The sequence below is a fragment of the Acomys minous genome (assembly GCF_964271855.1).
Source record: "Acomys minous genome assembly, chromosome: 8".
NCBI lineage: Eukaryota > Metazoa > Chordata > Mammalia > Rodentia > Muridae > Acomys > Acomys minous.
In genome coordinates, this window is record NC_140489.1 from 42,312,328 (window position 1) to 42,329,802 (window position 17,475).

The 17,475-nt window shown below is 39.1% G+C and overlaps 1 protein-coding gene across 1 annotated transcript in view; it reads left to right on the forward strand.

Moving 5' to 3' along the window:
- Positions 1-17,475, forward strand: part of KCNH5 (potassium voltage-gated channel subfamily H member 5) — a 295,802-nt gene that overhangs the window by 267,230 nt on the left and 11,097 nt on the right. The gene's annotated exons all lie outside the window — the stretch shown is intronic.

Sequence of the window (17,475 nt, forward strand, 5' to 3'; positions counted from 1 at the left end):
GTCAAATTGGACCTTAGTGACATTTCTTTGGTTACCTTAGCTTTTTATCCCGATAATTAATATTTTTTTTTTGAAGAGCCAGCTATTTTTGCCAAAGGTCTTCAAGTTTCCCGTTTTACACATAAGTTCAGTAAAAAGATGAGTCTATCAGGACTACTATACATGACTGTCACTGTTCCTTTGTCCCCCCCTCTTTCTTTTCCTTCTTACCATGTTCCCCCGTCCCCTCCCTTTTTTGAAATAGGCTTGTTTTGTAGCTCAGGCTGGACTTGAACTCACAGCAGTATTGCAGTCCTTCCTCAGCCTCCAAGGTGCTAGGATTATGGGCATAAGCCAACATACCACATTTAGTCTCCCAGTTTTGGTGTTTGCATAGGAGAGAAAGATCTTTTTGCTAGTCAGGATCTATTTTAGCTATGCACAAGCTTATCTAGTAGAAATGAAGAATTTCCTGTGGCTGTCTTGCATCGTTAGATTCATTTGAGAAATAAACATTCCCTTTTTGCTGATCCTGATGAGATATGGAAGGAAGTTTCTTTGGATGTTAAAGCAAGATAAAATAAGTTGGAGTGATTTCTTTGCCCTTACAGCGAATAACAACAAAAGGAAAACAAAAAAGGAAGGAATGCTAGTCATGTAAATCGATCCCTGTGCCATTGATTGTAGTAAATTGATCTATGGTGGCCACTACTACTTGTAAAGTTATTGATTTCCCCTCCCCTGGAACCATTTTCCCATAAGCATCAAAGAAGATGGGGTAATCATATCTACAGGCACCACTACTTCCAAGCCAACACTAGAAATTAAAAAACTGCATCTTAACAGCCACTTTATTTCACATTAGTAAAATAAGGGCCAGAAAATAGTTCTTTATGTGTTTCTTGTCCCAGCATGCTATCTACTGTCCTAAAGCTATATTTTTACTTTATAGTAAATGTCAAGAATAACTGTGTTTTTTGCAGTCTATAAAGAAAAAGACTTCTTTTTTCATTCAGAGAATTCTAGATTATAATTTTCTTTGACTTTAGTTCTATAAAAATTAATAACAAAATGAAATCAAAGTGAAAATGTATAGAAAACTCTTGTTTCCTTGTAAAGGAAACAGTACTTTTCAAAATCCGTAAGCCCTCAAATTTAAGTGCCATGACAGAAGAAAATGTACTACTGTGTATTTACCAGTCTCAAACAGGTCTCCATTCGAGATGCAGAGACCCAGACAGAATCCATCTTTTAGCTTCGTGGTCCCCTGGCTGCACCACTGGTCCTAAGATGTCATGTGTGCCTTGTGTGTATGACTAAGTGAATTTCATGAGGCAATGAATGACAGTAGCTAACTATGTAACTCCCAAGGCTGGAAACATTAAAATGGTCCTATGTGGCAGCACACCAGGTGTGGCCTGGACATCTGCACATCACTTCAGTTCACAGTTTGTCAGTATTATGGTTGCTCTTATCTCTAGAAGAAATGTTGTCTATCTTGTTGTAGGCAAGAGGTTCAGGCCATTAGAAATCTCTGGTGTGAGGGCTGGAGAGATGGCTTTTTGGTTAAAAACATTAGTGGCTTTTCAGAGGACCTGAGTTCACTTTCCAGCGCTCACAATTGTGCAGCTCCCAACTAGTGTAACTACAGCTCTGGGGGATACTATGCCTTCTTTTGGCCTTGTTGGGTACTGCACTTACAGACACATACTGTGTCTCCATACACACATTCGCATAATTAAAAATAAAAGTTGAATCCTGCTTATATCTGGAGTTCAGAAGAGACAATAGCAAGTCTCATCCAGGAGCTGGTTCCAATCAGAGTCCAGTAGTCCACGCAGGTGCTATCTTGTTTCTCAGGAAAGTCAGTATATTTCTCTGAGACTTGATAATGCCTATTAGCTAAGAGAGGGGAGAGAGAAGGAGAGAGAGGGAGAGAGAGAGAGAAGCAGAAAGAGAGGAGAGAGAGAGAGAGAGAGAGAGAGAGAGACAGACAGACAGACAGACAGACAGACAGACAGACAGACAGACAAAGACAGAGATAGAGAGAAACAGAGAGAGAGGGAGAGAGAGGGAGAGGGAGAGAGAGAAAGAGAGAGAGAGAGAGAGTTGACTCTAGTGTTGAATTATGTTGGTTGTCTAGGAATAATTAATGATAGTACCACTGCCTCTAATATATGTTAAATTTAGATGATCCCTTTTAGGAATATTAATGTATATTTTAGAAAATAGACACAGCAACATACAAATGTCATTCTTCAAGGTATGACTGTTACTTCAAGTGATAGAAACTTGAGTATACTGAAATTTATAAATCAGAAGAGGACAATGATCTAGATGGGGTGACAGAGGCACTGTCACTGGACAGTGAGTGGAATGTCAACCAGGAGAGTGTGTTTTATGTGGAAGAGGGAATGTGCTACAGGATAAAAAATTGGGGAAAAGAAAAGTGACTGCTATTATGGAACTCAAAGGTTATTGACAAATAATGAATTTTTAAAGTAAAATTATCCTTTCAGCTTAACTTTCCACTCTTATCTCAAAGAATGCTTGATGCCAAGAATAAAGACCAGCACAAGATTGTGCATGCACCATGTTATTAGCTTTCTGTACCTTTCTACTGTCTGCATCACTCTGCCCACAGTTCCTGGCTGGTTGGATCTTATATCCTGACTGTGATTCAAAGCTCCTGCTTAACGATTTGTGAAGCTTTCTTCCATGTTATCATACCAGTTAATGTTAGTAGCTTCATGCAGTTGACAACCACAGTCATTACTCCTCACTCTCTATATCCACTTTATTGATCCAACATCTTTACTATGATAGCGTTTTTTTATCTGATGTGACAGGTATCAGAAAAACTAACAAATATGTTATATGTCAGGCACTCTTTGGAGCTTTAGATACCATAATATATTATGCCTATCAACAGTCTTATAAGCAAGTTAATCTTACCTTGCCATTGGCAATTGATGCAAATGAAATGCAGGAAGGATTTTTCCTAGAAAAGGAAGGTCAAGTTGAACCAGCCAGAATAAACTAGAACTTTCATTCTTAAAGAGCATTGTATGGAGCCTCGCCATTATAGATTGATGGAATATGCTGGTTAGGTGTTCTTATTTTAACTGTAAGTTTTACAAATGCACATTCTATTACTGATATTTTGAGGTGCTCATCTTGTTAAGATGAAATCATAATTGAGCCTCTGGGTTTTTGTGACTTTAAATAAAGCAGGAGACCACCAGAAAATTTTTATGCAGATAACAACTACACACAGTTCAGCTGAGGGAAGTAGCGGCTTACAACTTAGCCACTTGGAGAATCTGATATGCTATGGACATCAGTCAATACATATTACAGAGGCTGGGAAGCAGTGGCTGGTGACTCTAGTCTGTTTCCATGGCGTGAATTCCTCTACTTCATACTTGCATTTTATATTTAAATCCCTTGGTCATGTTCCTTTTTCCTGTACTGGACCATACATAGGATTCTTATTTAATTTATTTAGACCATTTGTATTTCTTTCATTTTACTATACTGAGGATTGTGTAAATTAAATACATTGTGGGTTTAAATTATATTATCTTAATGTCTAATTAAAGGAGGCACAGTTTTGTGTCAAATGACTACTTAGATAACTTTAAATTTTTTAAATGATAAATTTTCCCTTGGACCTATCTATTGTAGGAACTTATAGCATCTTTTATAGATTTCAGATAGAAGTCCTTTATTGAGAACATGTGTTTGTAAATGTGTCTACACATGTATTCACTCAATGTACATAATGCAATATATCTTCATATCATATCATATCAGGCTAAACTTATGTATAATATCTGACTTTATGTTGTATTTACCTCCTTTCATTCTTCCTTGCCTTTTGGTCCTCTTTGAGTATCTTTCAAGGAACAAAAACATCCTATAGACTCTTACTACAGATGAGTATGTTTTGTTTTTCCTCTTAAATGTGTGTGCGTGCGTGCATGCATGTGTGTTGTGTAATGTTTTAAAACTTTTTTATATACTACAGTCAAGAAAGTGTTTTTATATTTTTCTCTTTATTTCTTTCTCCTACCATGGGTCTATGATATACTTACAGCTGCTGTGTGTGGGAACAGTAAAGGCTGAGATACAATATATTTTATAGAAATTCAGTTTAACTTCTATCTATATAGAAAAGACTATTGTATCTCTAGCCTGTACTAGTATTGCCACCATCATAAGTCTGTGTCCAATGGCATGTGGCTCTATTTCTAGCACTCTGTTCTGCTAATTTGTTTTATGGTATGCCAGCACCATATCATATTTATTGCTGTAGTTTTAATATTGAAATATGGGTGGCATAAATTATACTTTTTTTCTCAAAAAACACCAGTTAGATTTTTTAGACCTTTTGGCATTTCCATGTAAATTGTAGGCTTAGGTCATTAAATTTTGCAAAAGGATCTTACTAACATTCAATTTTGATTTTTTTAAATCCAAGAATCAATTAGAAAAACTTTTACATCTTAACAATTGTCAATCTTTCAAACCACAAGTATGTATACACCTGCATTTGTTTAAGGCATGTACATTTTCTGTGGACAAATTGTGCCTGGAGTCCAGATGACTCTGAAAAATATGAATTCTTATTTTTTTTTCAATTCTCACACCCCATGATCTCCTAAAAATACTTCTTTCAAAGGCAGAGCCAAAATCCTTGAAGAGTCATCTGCTTTAGTCTAGCCTGCTTTTACTAAGAAAACAGGGCTGACACCCTCCTTGGGCTTCTATAGATCATGCTAGTAGGGAATTTTCTCCTCATGCCAATGTGTATAATGTGGGCTTCTTCCAACTTATGATACAATAGAAGGATGTTTATTTTGACTGTTTATAAGGATGTTTATTTGACTGATAATGATTCTTTTCAAATAGAATAAATATTAGCAACATATGTTCTTCATGAGCAAATAATATATTTGATACCAAAGGCGTGACTATTTAAGAAGTTGTCTATGAAATTGGCATATATTTTAACAATAATGCTCATATGTTAAATTTCCCAACTCATGCCCCAATAATGCGGTAAGTTCCCTTTAACCAGAATTCCCATTGAGGACAGCTCAGACATCATTAATCAGGCCCCTGCAGGCTCTGCTCTGGGTGCCCACGTACATGCATGTTGATGGCGTCTCTCAATCACTCACGCTGGGTCTCTTTGAAAACTACAGATTCCAACTCCTGGCAACTGCAACACCAAAAATGCAGTCCGCAGGGCTTCTGTCTTCTTTGACTAGACTTAACTAATCACAGGTCAACTCTGTGGGGACAAAGTTATTAGCTGGTGCTTGACTCTAGACACTGAGATTCAATTACTGGCCAGCAATGTTTAGGAGCACAAGCCTCGCTAATTAGCAGCAAGTTTTCATCTTTCCTCCGCACAGCGTGTGAGCAGTTGGCGCTAGCAGACGCAGAGTCAAAACATAAATAAATTGTGTACTTATGTGTCCTGGATCTATAATTGTTACTGAGGGTCACAGAAATCTCAGCAGTTGGTACATGGAAAAATTTGACACCTAGAAAACGAGGGGGAATGTTATTCCTAGCAAGAAATTATGTAAAGAATAACTCCAAGAGCATAGGGTAGACTGTGCTCTTTTGAAAGAGTCAGATATTACTGCCTGCTTTATCTATTCAAAGATAGCTACTGCTAAAAAGACAAACCCTGTCAGTCAGGTTATTATTAGTGCAGTAAACAGTCTAATACCTAGAGAGATCATGGAACTTGCTACTGAGGTCACAAAGCCAGTTAGAGCCCTGGCCAGGCCTGGTACTCCAGTGACCCAAACACCAAGTCTCTTTCAGAAGGGATTTCAAATTGAAAGTGACACTAATTGTTAATATTTTTCTAGTAGTGTTCTACTAAATTAAATAAAGGTGGAAATGGCCCAAGTAGATAAGGCTATGTCACTTGCATGCTCCTAGGGTGGTCGGGGCCAGGGGATTGAGATCCAGGTATAGAGCAAAGAACTTTGAGCTAGATTTTTTTTTAAATTTTTCATAGCAAATACTTGAAGACCACATTCTCAGCTTTGAACTTGGGTGAATATGTGCTATATTTATGACTTTCATTAGAATGAACATAAACAGCCAGGATCTATTTTACATCACATAGGTACACATCACGATAAAATACCTTTTTGGTTTAGAAAGACCTTGAAAAACAACTGGTACTTAAAAGGACAAAGGGAGCATAACAGGCTCCACATAGATGCAGGGAGATGGAGTTGGGCATAGCACCTGATGCAGTTTAGATACAGTGTTCGCCCCAAAGGCTTCTGTGTGGCAGTGGGGTGCTCCTGAAGTGAGCTTTGAGAGCTAAGGCCAGTGGGTACTAGTGACGTGATGGGATCATCACAGTCATGAGATTGATTTGAGCCTCTTTGGGACTGTAAGTCCAGCACCTTCCCTGACACCCCCTCCTTTCACATGGAGCCCACCACTGTGACGCCCTCTGCTGTGAGGTCCTCCCCTGAGCTGCGCACCATGCTCTTCAACCATGTATTTTGTAGCAAGATGGAGTAAGATAATATTTAAACCTTTGGTACTGTCCTCTCAAAGAGCCTCACTTGACAAAAGAACGTAAAATTCCATACCTTGCACAAACCCTAATAGGAGGTAGAAGATGTGCGTGGTGACAGGGGAATGGTGACCCCCTTACAATGCCGCTCTCAAAACGGCACAAAATTAAGAAACACCAAAATCCCTCACCATCTTTTTTTTTAAGTGTAATTTTGATTCCACATGTAAAATACTGAAGTAGTTACATGGATGGCATGTGCATTTCTAAGTCTTTCTAGATTATTTACCTTTAAGCCTGAATCTCTGTGATGCTAAAGGGAAACTGTGCTACTGTACGTTAAATCAAATGTAGACACAACTAAAATGTAAATAAATGTCCAAGAGCTGTGTTCATATGCAGGAGCTAAAGAAAATTGCCTTTACTGTGGAAAAACACATAAAATTATTGTAAATATTCCCCCTCAGTAATTGCATCCCTGAGGCAAGACGTTTTCTTCTCAGGCAAAAGCTGAAGCCGCATATTAGGTCTGTTCCTGCTTTAAAAAAAAAAAAGGATGATATCAAATGAAATCTTGTAGGGTAACATATTCAGAGTACACTATGAACTACAGAAAAAGGGTTTTGTTTTGTTGTTTGAGACAGGGTCTTACTTCTTAGCTGTGGCTGTGGAACTCACTATGCTGATCAGGCTGGCCTCAAACACACAGCAATCTGTCTGCCTCTGTCTCTGAGTGCTGGGATTAAAGGTGTAAACCACTGTGCCAGGTTCAAAAGAAAAATTTAAACACACATGCACACACACACACACACACACACACACACACACACACACACACACACCCCACAATATTAGCATAGAATAACAGAATGAACACTGGTGTTAGCTTTTGGAAATGCTTTTATGTAAACTATTCATATTACATCCCAATTGCTCGCCTCTCACTTGTATTGTCTTGTCCCCACCTTCCCTCCCTTTTCCACCCTATTCCCCTCCCCTAGACCTCTGACAGGGTGGCCCCTCTTCCCACCGTCTGACCACAGCCTATGAGATCTCATCCCAATAGCCTGCATCCTCTTTCTCTGTGTGCCTGCATATTCTTCCACCAAGGGGAGGCGATCAAATCCAGAGCGCCACAGTTCATGTCAGAGGCAGTCTCTGCTCCCCACACAACCATGGAGAATGAGCTATTCTTGGCTAAATCTGAACAGGGGATCTAGGTTTTCTGCCTGCACTGTCCTTGGTTGGTGCAATAGTTTGTGAAGGGCCCTCTGGGTCCAGATGTGCCACTCTGGATGGTCTCCTGGGTTTCCTGAATCCCCTGGGTCCTTCCATCCCCCCATTCTTGCTTACCATTCTCAGCTCTCCACCTAGAGTACAGCAGCAAGTCCTAGCATCTGCCCCAATCCCCCACTGGGTGGAGTCTCCCACATGACATCTACATTGCACTAATATCCACTTATAAGTAAGTATATACCATGTGTGTCTTTCTGGGTCTGGGTTACCTAACTCAGGAAGATCATTTCAAATTCCATTCGTTTGCTTGCAAATTTCAAGATTTCCTTCTTTTTTAATAGCTGAGTGGTTTTCAATTGTGTAAATGTGCCACAGTTTCTTAATCCATTCTTCAGTGAGGGACATCTAGATTGTTTCCAGAATCTGGCTATGAGCATAGTTGAGCAAATGTCCTAGTTGTATGGTGGAGCATCTTTCAGGTATATACCCAGGAGTAGTATGGATCTTGAGGTAGCACTATTCTCAGTTTTCTGAGACAGCATCAGATTGATTTCCAAAGTGGTTGTACAAGTTTCCACTCCCAGCAGCAATGGAGGAGTGTTCCCCTTTCTCCACATCCTTGCCAGCATGTGCTGTCACTTGAATTTTTTATTATATTTCTTTATACATATATGTTTACATTATTACACATAAATAAAATTAACTACATGCAGCAAGGAGAACCATGAAACAATCAAGAAATATGTAAACATTACATTAATAGTGATTTGGCTATTTGTATTTGGCAAACTGGAAGAAAACATCTTTCCTTACTTGGTGAATCTAAAATTCTGAATGAAAAAAATCAATATCTATCATATCTCATCTCTATCAACTTATAACATCTATCTAGACCTAAAAACATCTTAAGCCCTAAACAGCTAAGCTTAATTGTAAGACTAAACTATCTGGCCTTCAACTCCATCAGAAACTTGAGAGGGAATAAAACTTAATTACCTGAGCGATTCGGAAGCACAGGTTAGCAGCTTCCAAAATGAAAAAAAATGACAGAGACAGTCTGCTGCCTGAACAATCACCAAAAACTCTCTGTAATGTTGGGGCATCATCTATAGCCTTCTGACCCAATATATCTGACAGACATATTTGTGAGGCAGGAACTACTGAGGACTTGTTTACCCTGTCTTGGCAGAGTTTGGCTGTCGACTCTTCCTGTATCCAAGCTTGCCCATTTTTAGGCAATTATCGTTCACTTGTACAATGGAATACTATTCAGCTATCAAAAACAAGGAAATCTTGAAATTTGCAGGCAAATGGATGGAACTGGAGACAACCACCCTGAGTGAGGTAAACCAGACCCAGAATGACACGCATCGTATATCGTCACTCATAAGCGGATATTAGCCACTTAATGCAGGACAACCACATTACAATACAGAGACTGATGCGCCAACCAAGGTCCGTGTATGATGTGGAGCTAGATGCTCTGCTCAGATGTAGTAAATAGGCAGCACAGTTACCTTGTGGGTCCTACAATATGAGAAGTAGAGACTACTTCTGACATGCACCCAAGCCGCCCAACATTTATCACTTCCTTTCTGGCAAGGTGGCCTTGCCAGGCCACAGAGGAAGAGGACACAAGTAGTACAGGTGACACTTGATAAGCTAAGGTCAGGTGTTAGGGGAGGAGGGCTCCCCTTTCTAAGGACTAGGGGAGGGAGGGTGGGATCTGGAGGTGGTGTGGGAGGGGGCTACAACCGGGATGTAAGGAATTCAAACTGCAGAATAAGCAGGTAATGTATATTGCTAATCCCACTACATGGGAATAGCAGTGAGACTGGCTGAGACATGAATGTCTATGCATAGACAAGGCTTCTTGTGGGTCACAGAATCCCTGTGACTTATTATTAGATGCCATTCTTCGTATGGCATGAATGAAGATTTGCAGATGTCTTTCTTCTGTCCATACATAAAGCAGAGAACTTGTCACTTGAATTTTTGATCTTAGTCATTCTGGTAGGTGTAAGATGAAATCTCAGAGTCATTTTAATTTGCATTTCCCTGAGCATTTCTTTAAGTGTTTCTTGGTTATTTGATGTTCCTCTGTTGAGAATTCTCTTTACAGTTCTGTTTCCCATTTTTTAATTGGATAATTTGGTTTGGCGATATTTAGTTTCTTGAGTTGTTTATATTTTGGAAATTAGCCCTCTGTCAAATAAAGGGTTGGTGAAGATCTTTTCACAGTCTGTAGACAGTTTCCTTTGCCTTACAGAAGCTTTTCAGTTTCATGAGGTCTCACTTATTAATTGTTGGTCTTAGAGCCTGAGCTATGGGTGTTCTGTCCAGGAAGTTGTCTCCTGTGCCAATGAGTTCAAGGCTATTCTCCAAATTTTCTTCTAACTGATTTAGTTTGTCTAGTTTTATGTGGAAGTCTTTAACCTACTTGAACTTTAGTTTTGTGCAGAGTAATAAATATAGATTTATTTGCATTTTTCTACATGTAGACACCCAGTTAGACCAGCTTCATAATGTTGAAGATGCTATCATATTTCCATTGTGTGGTTTTGGCTTCTTTATCAAAAATCAAGTATCCATAGGGGTGTGGGTTTATTTCTGGGTCTTCAATTCAATTCCATTTGTCAACCAGCCTATTTCTATGTACAAGTACCATGCTGTTTTTATTACTGTTGCTCTGTAGTACAGCTTGAGGTCAGGGATGGAGATTCCTCTGGAAGATCTTTTATTGTACAGGATTGTTTTGGCTTTTCTGAGTTTTTTGATTTTCCATATGAAGTTGAGAATTGGTCTTTCAGTGTCTGTAAAGACTTGTGTGGGTATTTTGATAGGGACTGCACTGAAACTGTAGAATGCTTTTGGTAAGATGGGCATTATTACTATGTTGAATCTCCCAATCCACAATCAAAGGAGATCTTTCCAGCTTCTGATATCTCCTTCAATTTCCTTCTTCAGAGACTTGAGGTTTTTCATACAAGTCTTTCACTTGATTGGTTAGAGTTACACCTAGATACTTTATATTATTTGTGGCTATCATGAAGGTAGCAAGGTAAGTTTAGGTGACTCATATAATTAATTTCTCTTGTCCTCATCTGTCAAATGGAAACAACTATGAATGGAAATAATAGTAAATAAAGTGAAGAGTTGGGAGAAAAACAGAGTGACAGGCTGAACTCCTTTGTTAAGTGTACCACAGCAGCCACAGGACCAATAACATTGTCTACATCTGTGCTGAAATGTCTATATTCACATGAATTTATCTCATGGATATTGACATTCCAGCTCCCCAGTGGTGGCTTCTAGTGAATGTGGTCACAGAAGTCATTCAGTTTCCTTCAGTGTTTTTTAAAAATATTTTTAACATTTATTTTTATTTAAGAGAGATAGAGAGAGAGAGAGAGAGAGAGAGAGAGAGAGAGAGAGAGAGAGATGAGTATCATGTAGCTTATTAAGGGCTCACAGCCTCTGATCTGCCTGGCATAGTGTTTAACAAACACTCCTTTGCATTTGCTCAGGCTGAAATGGTGTGGAACAGCTAGAATTAGAACGAGTGACTAAGTGTATGGAAAACGATGTGAACCAAAGAGTCAGAGCTACTGGATCCCAGGAGAGTAAGCTGAGCCAGAGCTGCCCACTGCTTGACTGCATAGAACTGGAAAGTCCCAGTCAATTCCTTGGACTCACAGATCTGGAAAGCGATGGGCCATTTGAGAGAAAACGCCTCTATCTCTCTACAAATTACATAATGCTAAACCCACGTCATTAAACAAATGATTCCTCTCCTCTACCTCTATTGGATTTCAAAGTTCAGTACACATTCAAATTATTCAATTTTGATATCACTTTTATGATCAAATGTCCTACTTTTGAAATGGAAAGCTCACTTGGCCATGTTCCCTGTTACATTTAAGAAGCTTTTATCATTTAAATAAATTAAACCTTCCAGCAGGTTCTGCAGAACACAATGAAGCACAGAAGAGGAAAGCTTAAAGGAAATAAACCTCTTTGCTGATACAGTGCAGGCTATTATGCATGGCACTGATAATGTGCAGCAAGAAGTGTAGCCTGATGCCCGCGCTTCTGTTTATAATTTTATCTTTCGTTTTTGTGATGTTCAGTAGAAATTTGTTTTACTATTGGACAAGAGGTAGCTCTAGAGTACATCAAGTCAAAGGTTATTTAATAATGAGGGGAAATTTTAAAACTGATTTATTTGAATACTATATTGATAATCATAGATTTACATTTTTCTTCATCTCTCAAAAAATAATGATCTCTTTGTGGATCATTTTAATGCTGGTTTCTTGGAGTAATCAGCATTATATAAAATTAATCTATACAGTTTATGTCAAATAATTAGGATACTGGTTCCTTTCTGTGAATACATACTCATGAAAAATTCAACAGCATCATAAGGAATCTTATTATTCACAGGTTTTTTTGTGGTCAAAAAGTAGCAGTTAGAATTATTTCATCTAAACAATACAAACTATACTTAAAGGGTTTTACTAAATAAAATCTATTAGTCAGTCTCTCCATTATGTTATTTGCTTGAAACATTTCATTATGGTCATGATAAAAATGTCAAGATAAATGTTCCATTGAATGAAGCATTCAATAGTGTTAATTAGATAATCCTGCAATGGTGGTGTAGAATAATTACTGTAGAAATGTAGGTTCATAAAGTTATCTTCAAAGCCATGAGAACTTAGAGGGAAGGCTTGTTATATGCAGTGTTTTTTAAATACATTGAGTTACCTAGTTAGCACTATCTGTTTCACAGATAATGCTGTGTCTCTGGCATACAACAAAGCAAGAACTGTTCTTAAGACATGAAGCTATTTATGGTAGAGCCCAATAGGTGGGCTTTTAGACCTTGAAAACATAAATTCATTTCTTTGTTTTATGAGTAGCTTTAACTTTCTGTACCTATCTTGGTTTTTTTATGAAGAAAATTGAGTATTGTTGTAAGCTAAAAATTAAGCTCATAATAGATATTGTTATATCCCTATAATGAATCTGAATAAGTATTCTGAATAAAGAACCTTCACAAATAGATTTGTGGTCAGAATTGACCCTACTTAGCATGCCTTTGTTAACTACCTACTTGTGTGCCAGACATTGAGCATGGAACAATATCTGCATCAACTTAGCAGATAGTTGTTGATGTAGTTATCAACAATAAAAAACACAGACTTCATAGGTGCAGCTTTTCTCTCATGTTTGGAGACATTATCTCGCTGGTGAAATATTGGTCCTCTGGCTCTAACAATTTTTCTTCCCTGTTTTCTGTGCTGTTTCCTGAACCTTGGTGTAGGGGTTGTGAGCACCACAAGGTCAGTTGTTCTCTGCATTTTAACCACCGTGGATTGCTCTTGATTTCTATGTGTTGCAAAACCAAGTGTCTTTGATGAGGAGTAGGAGCTACACTTATGTGAAGTCCCACAAGGCCCCACCTCCAGATGAAGCGGTAATTAATGGCCATTGTGAGAGGGAGTTTCAGTATTCTCCAGGAACAAGCCTCCCAATAGGTATCAAATTCCAGTCGCCAGTACTAAACATGGATGCACTAATGAGCAGCACCAAATGAATGTGTGTGTGTGTGTGTGTGTGTGTGTGTGTGTGTGTGTGTGTGTATCTGTCTGTCTGTCTGTCTGTCTATAACAACAACAACAAAGAAGAAGAGGTCATAAATTTGAGACAGACAAAGGAGGAGTGAATAGGATGGAAATGCTAGAAATACAGTATACATGTATGAAATTTCATAACAAAAATGAAAATTGAAAAATCAGATATCATATATTACTTGTTTACAATATGGAAAATGAGAAAGAGCCTTTATTTGTGATACAGCCCCATCTCAAATATATTTTCTGAGTATTTGAGGTGATTGTGTTTTGGAATAAAATTCAGTTTTTGAGTGGCTAGAGAGATGGCTCAGTGCTTAAGAGCACATACTGTTGAGGAGGATCTGACTTTGGTTTCTACAACATACATAAGACATCTCACATTTCCCCATAATTCCAACTCCAGGTCATCTGGCACCCTCTTCTGGGCTCTGCAGGCATTGGTGCTCACACGTGCAGATACTCTCACACAGGCTTATATGCATAAATTTAAATAACTGAAGGTATTCTAAAAAGATATGTGGTGTAGCATGCCCTGTTGTAGAAACTGGAGATATATAAGTTAACAAAAGCCCCAATCTCCTAAACAAATGAATCTAGATGTGAGAGAGACAAAAAAAAACTATGGTATCAGAGTTCAGGGAAAATCCCATTCTTTGATTCTGCCTTCCCTGTTTTGTATTGCCTTGAAAGTAACTAAAAGTTACAAAATGGTGGCATGTATTTTGACTGAGGATGAAGCAAAGCAAACTAACTGGCTTTGGCTTTGAGAGTTGGGAGGGTCTGGAAGTGCTCTCCTTCAGGATCATAGAAGTCTCGCAGAGAGGCCCTCTCCAGCCCTTAGTGAAGGCTGCGCTTGATCCAGCAAGCACAGCGTTCCAGTGTCACCATTTTAAAGGCTATTTCTCCATAGCCAGTTGTCTTTGAAGGGTATTTTTTGGGTATGGACTTACCCACATCTCTCCTTCTCCCCTCCTTTCAACCATTCAAGGTTTGCCGGAGTCCAGAGGGCAGGGCTAGGTTGTCCTGAGTGACAGCAGTGTGAATGGCTAGGATTATCTGAAGTCCATATCCTGGGTTTGAATCCTTGCCACTTGCCAGCTGTGTGGCCTAAGACAAGCTGTTTAAATCCTGTCCTTCTGTTTGCTCCTGAGTCCAGTAGGACCTGTCTCACACAGTATGGATGACTGGTAAATGGGGAGATGCAAGTGTGTGAGAGATTATGTTGCTATAGGTAAGCCTTTTTAAATAACCTTTACATTAAATTGATATTTTTGTTCCATAGTATTTTTTTTTAATTCAGTAAACTCCATCAAATCCAATACTTTAAAAAATCATGTACTTGCTCAAAATACATAGATATATTAGGCAATCAACCAAATGCACATGCCTTTGTTAGTATGTAAGTTTTAGTTTAAACTGTACACTTCGGATGTGGAATCTTAAAACCCTCTCCTCTCTGCCTGTTCCAACTGGGCTCAGACTGTAAGGTGCTAAGAGACAAAACTGACCTGCCCCATTTCAGACCCTCAGGCTTGTGTTTGAGGAGTGGAAGGCTTGTGGTCACTCCTTAGGGTTTTGGCCATGCTTGGATGCTGGATTTCTCTATGTGTGACTTATTTAAGGGTCTGAAAATCCCTAGTAGTAGATATTCCACAGAGTGGCAATAGCTCTTCGTACCCCATGCACTGGCTTCTGGGGTGCTGAAGTTACAGGGCCCGAGCTCATGTGGCTTCTGGTTAGTGCTCATTCAGCCTACAACAGAAGTAAAGGGTGAGAGGCACAGGGTCGAGCCTTCAACCTCCACAGGAGATATGCTGTTATTTCTTTTTTCACAACATACATTGCATCCTCAAGAGGGGGATAGGTTCTATTGCTCCGTCAAGACCAGATGAGAAGTCAGGGCAGGTGTTGACGTTGGGAAACTGGGTCTATCTGCTGCCTCATTCCCTTACCGCCTGCAGAAAGGGAGATAAAGGAACAGCTGTAGTGTGCAGCGCAGGATCTGCCACCCAACACCCAAACTCTCCAGTCCAATTGTGCTTCCTCGGTCTCCTGATGCACCCAAGGGTCTGGCCCTCCACCAGAACTCCCTTTGTGTTAGGTATTGTGGCATTTGGAACCTTTGGTATCAGTTTAATGTCACCAATCTGAATACCTTTGTCTGTTTGTGTTGGGGCATGGGTATGAGCATTGTCGGTCTAGGAAACTAGAAACAACTTTTTGTTGATATTTTTTATAGATATACTGCAATCCTAAATTACTGGCATCTTGAACTTGGTAAGCATACAGTAACTGTGTGCAGTTGTTAGACACTGTAAATAATGTGTGCTTGCTTAGTACGACCCACACACTATGCAATTCTCCAGTGTTATGTCTGACCTTTTTGTGTGCCAGTCGCCTGCTATTTTCCACTGAGATTTGCAGTGAATTCCTTTTCCCCTAATGTCAAGGATCATACGAAGGCTCTGTCTGCTCCAGGCTAACTACCTATTTAAAATAGTGGCTAGGGGTGAGTTAGATGGAGCGATGGTGAGTCACTTACGCCAAGCTCCTTCTGTCAGCTCATGGGACCAACCTGAGTGGATGGAAATGGTATCTGAGGTTGCCTTATTGGTGTCTGTCTGATTCCAAAGGGCGCTAATGCCCTGAAGGCTTAGTGCATGCTCTGTTTCCACAGGAAGGAGGAGACGTATGTCAAGCCTTGGCAAGAGTTCTAATTAAACTGCTGCAGCTTTGATGCCAGACTTGGCGATTAGTGTTACATCTGCTAAAAAGACGCACTGCCGTGTGCCACCAGACAGGAAAACATATGGTAGCTTTTCTATGTAATTATTGAATTTATAATATTTATGTAATTCAAGATACAAATTATTGCCACTTGATGGGACTGACTTTAATGCATCACTCTCAATTTAGAAAATGTGGTCTGGCGTGGAAGGAGTATTTCTGCCTGCTTGACTTTTGGCTTTTCTGCTAACAGTGGTCAGCGTTAGTATTTCTTTCTGATATAAAAATCTGTGACTGTATGTTACTCCTGGGAGCCGCTGAACCATTGAAAGGTGATAAAAATGGTTACAAGCTGGAGGTATTTTGAGTTCAAGGAGAGGGTCTGTTATGGGTTCGGATTATGTGTTTCACATATAGTTTACTTTAAACAATAATGTTGGGAGGATGAACGAGATAGGTAATTTTGTTTGGTGGTAAAATTGTTTGACCCTGAAAGTGCATCATTTGATGAAACTCTTCTTGACTTTCCTCACAGGTTTCACGTGAAGTTACTTTGTTTTTCAGGAACCTGAGAAAAACAAACTCACTAAGTTAACTCTTAATTGGAAGTATAGTTTGTAATATCTCATATAACCAGTAATTTTTATTACCTTTGGTGTCACCACCATTTCTTCCACACATTTTCAGGAGGTTTTCATAGTATACTTGTGTACTGAGGGATGTCCACCTAATATCACACATGCTGTATATTGAATTTCATATCTAAAATATCAAGAGTCTTAAGGTCTGTGATTCCATCTCCATCAAAAGTGTCATATGAACAAAACCTATGTGTTTGAATATTTTAGAGATGGAAGGTCAAGTGTTTCCAAAGCGGTCTGGTTAATAGTAACTTTAAGGATGAGTGTTGGTCTGGCACTTGTTTCTTAGAAACTTTTCCTTGTGAATTCTGCGTTTATGGGCACATAAACAAACATGTTCACTCCTCACCCTTGCTGTGCAACCTGCTTATCTCACTGGAGAACTTGGCACTTTTTCAGTACTCATGAAGCCTAGACTGTTTGCTAGCTTATCCCTAAACAGAGAATAGTATTAAAAGTGGTTTTGAAACATACTTAGAGAAGGAGGAACCATACCAAAACAAGGCTGGTGTTCCAGGGAAATGTAAGAAATATATATTTATATATACACAGAGGCACATATACTAGTGTGTGTGTGTGTGTGTGTGTGTGTGTGTGTGTGTGTGTGTGTGCTGTATTCTTTTAAATGGGGCCATGAAGTGCTTTTACACTGTTGTGTCAACTACTTTCCCCCTCTGGTGTGGGAGAGTAA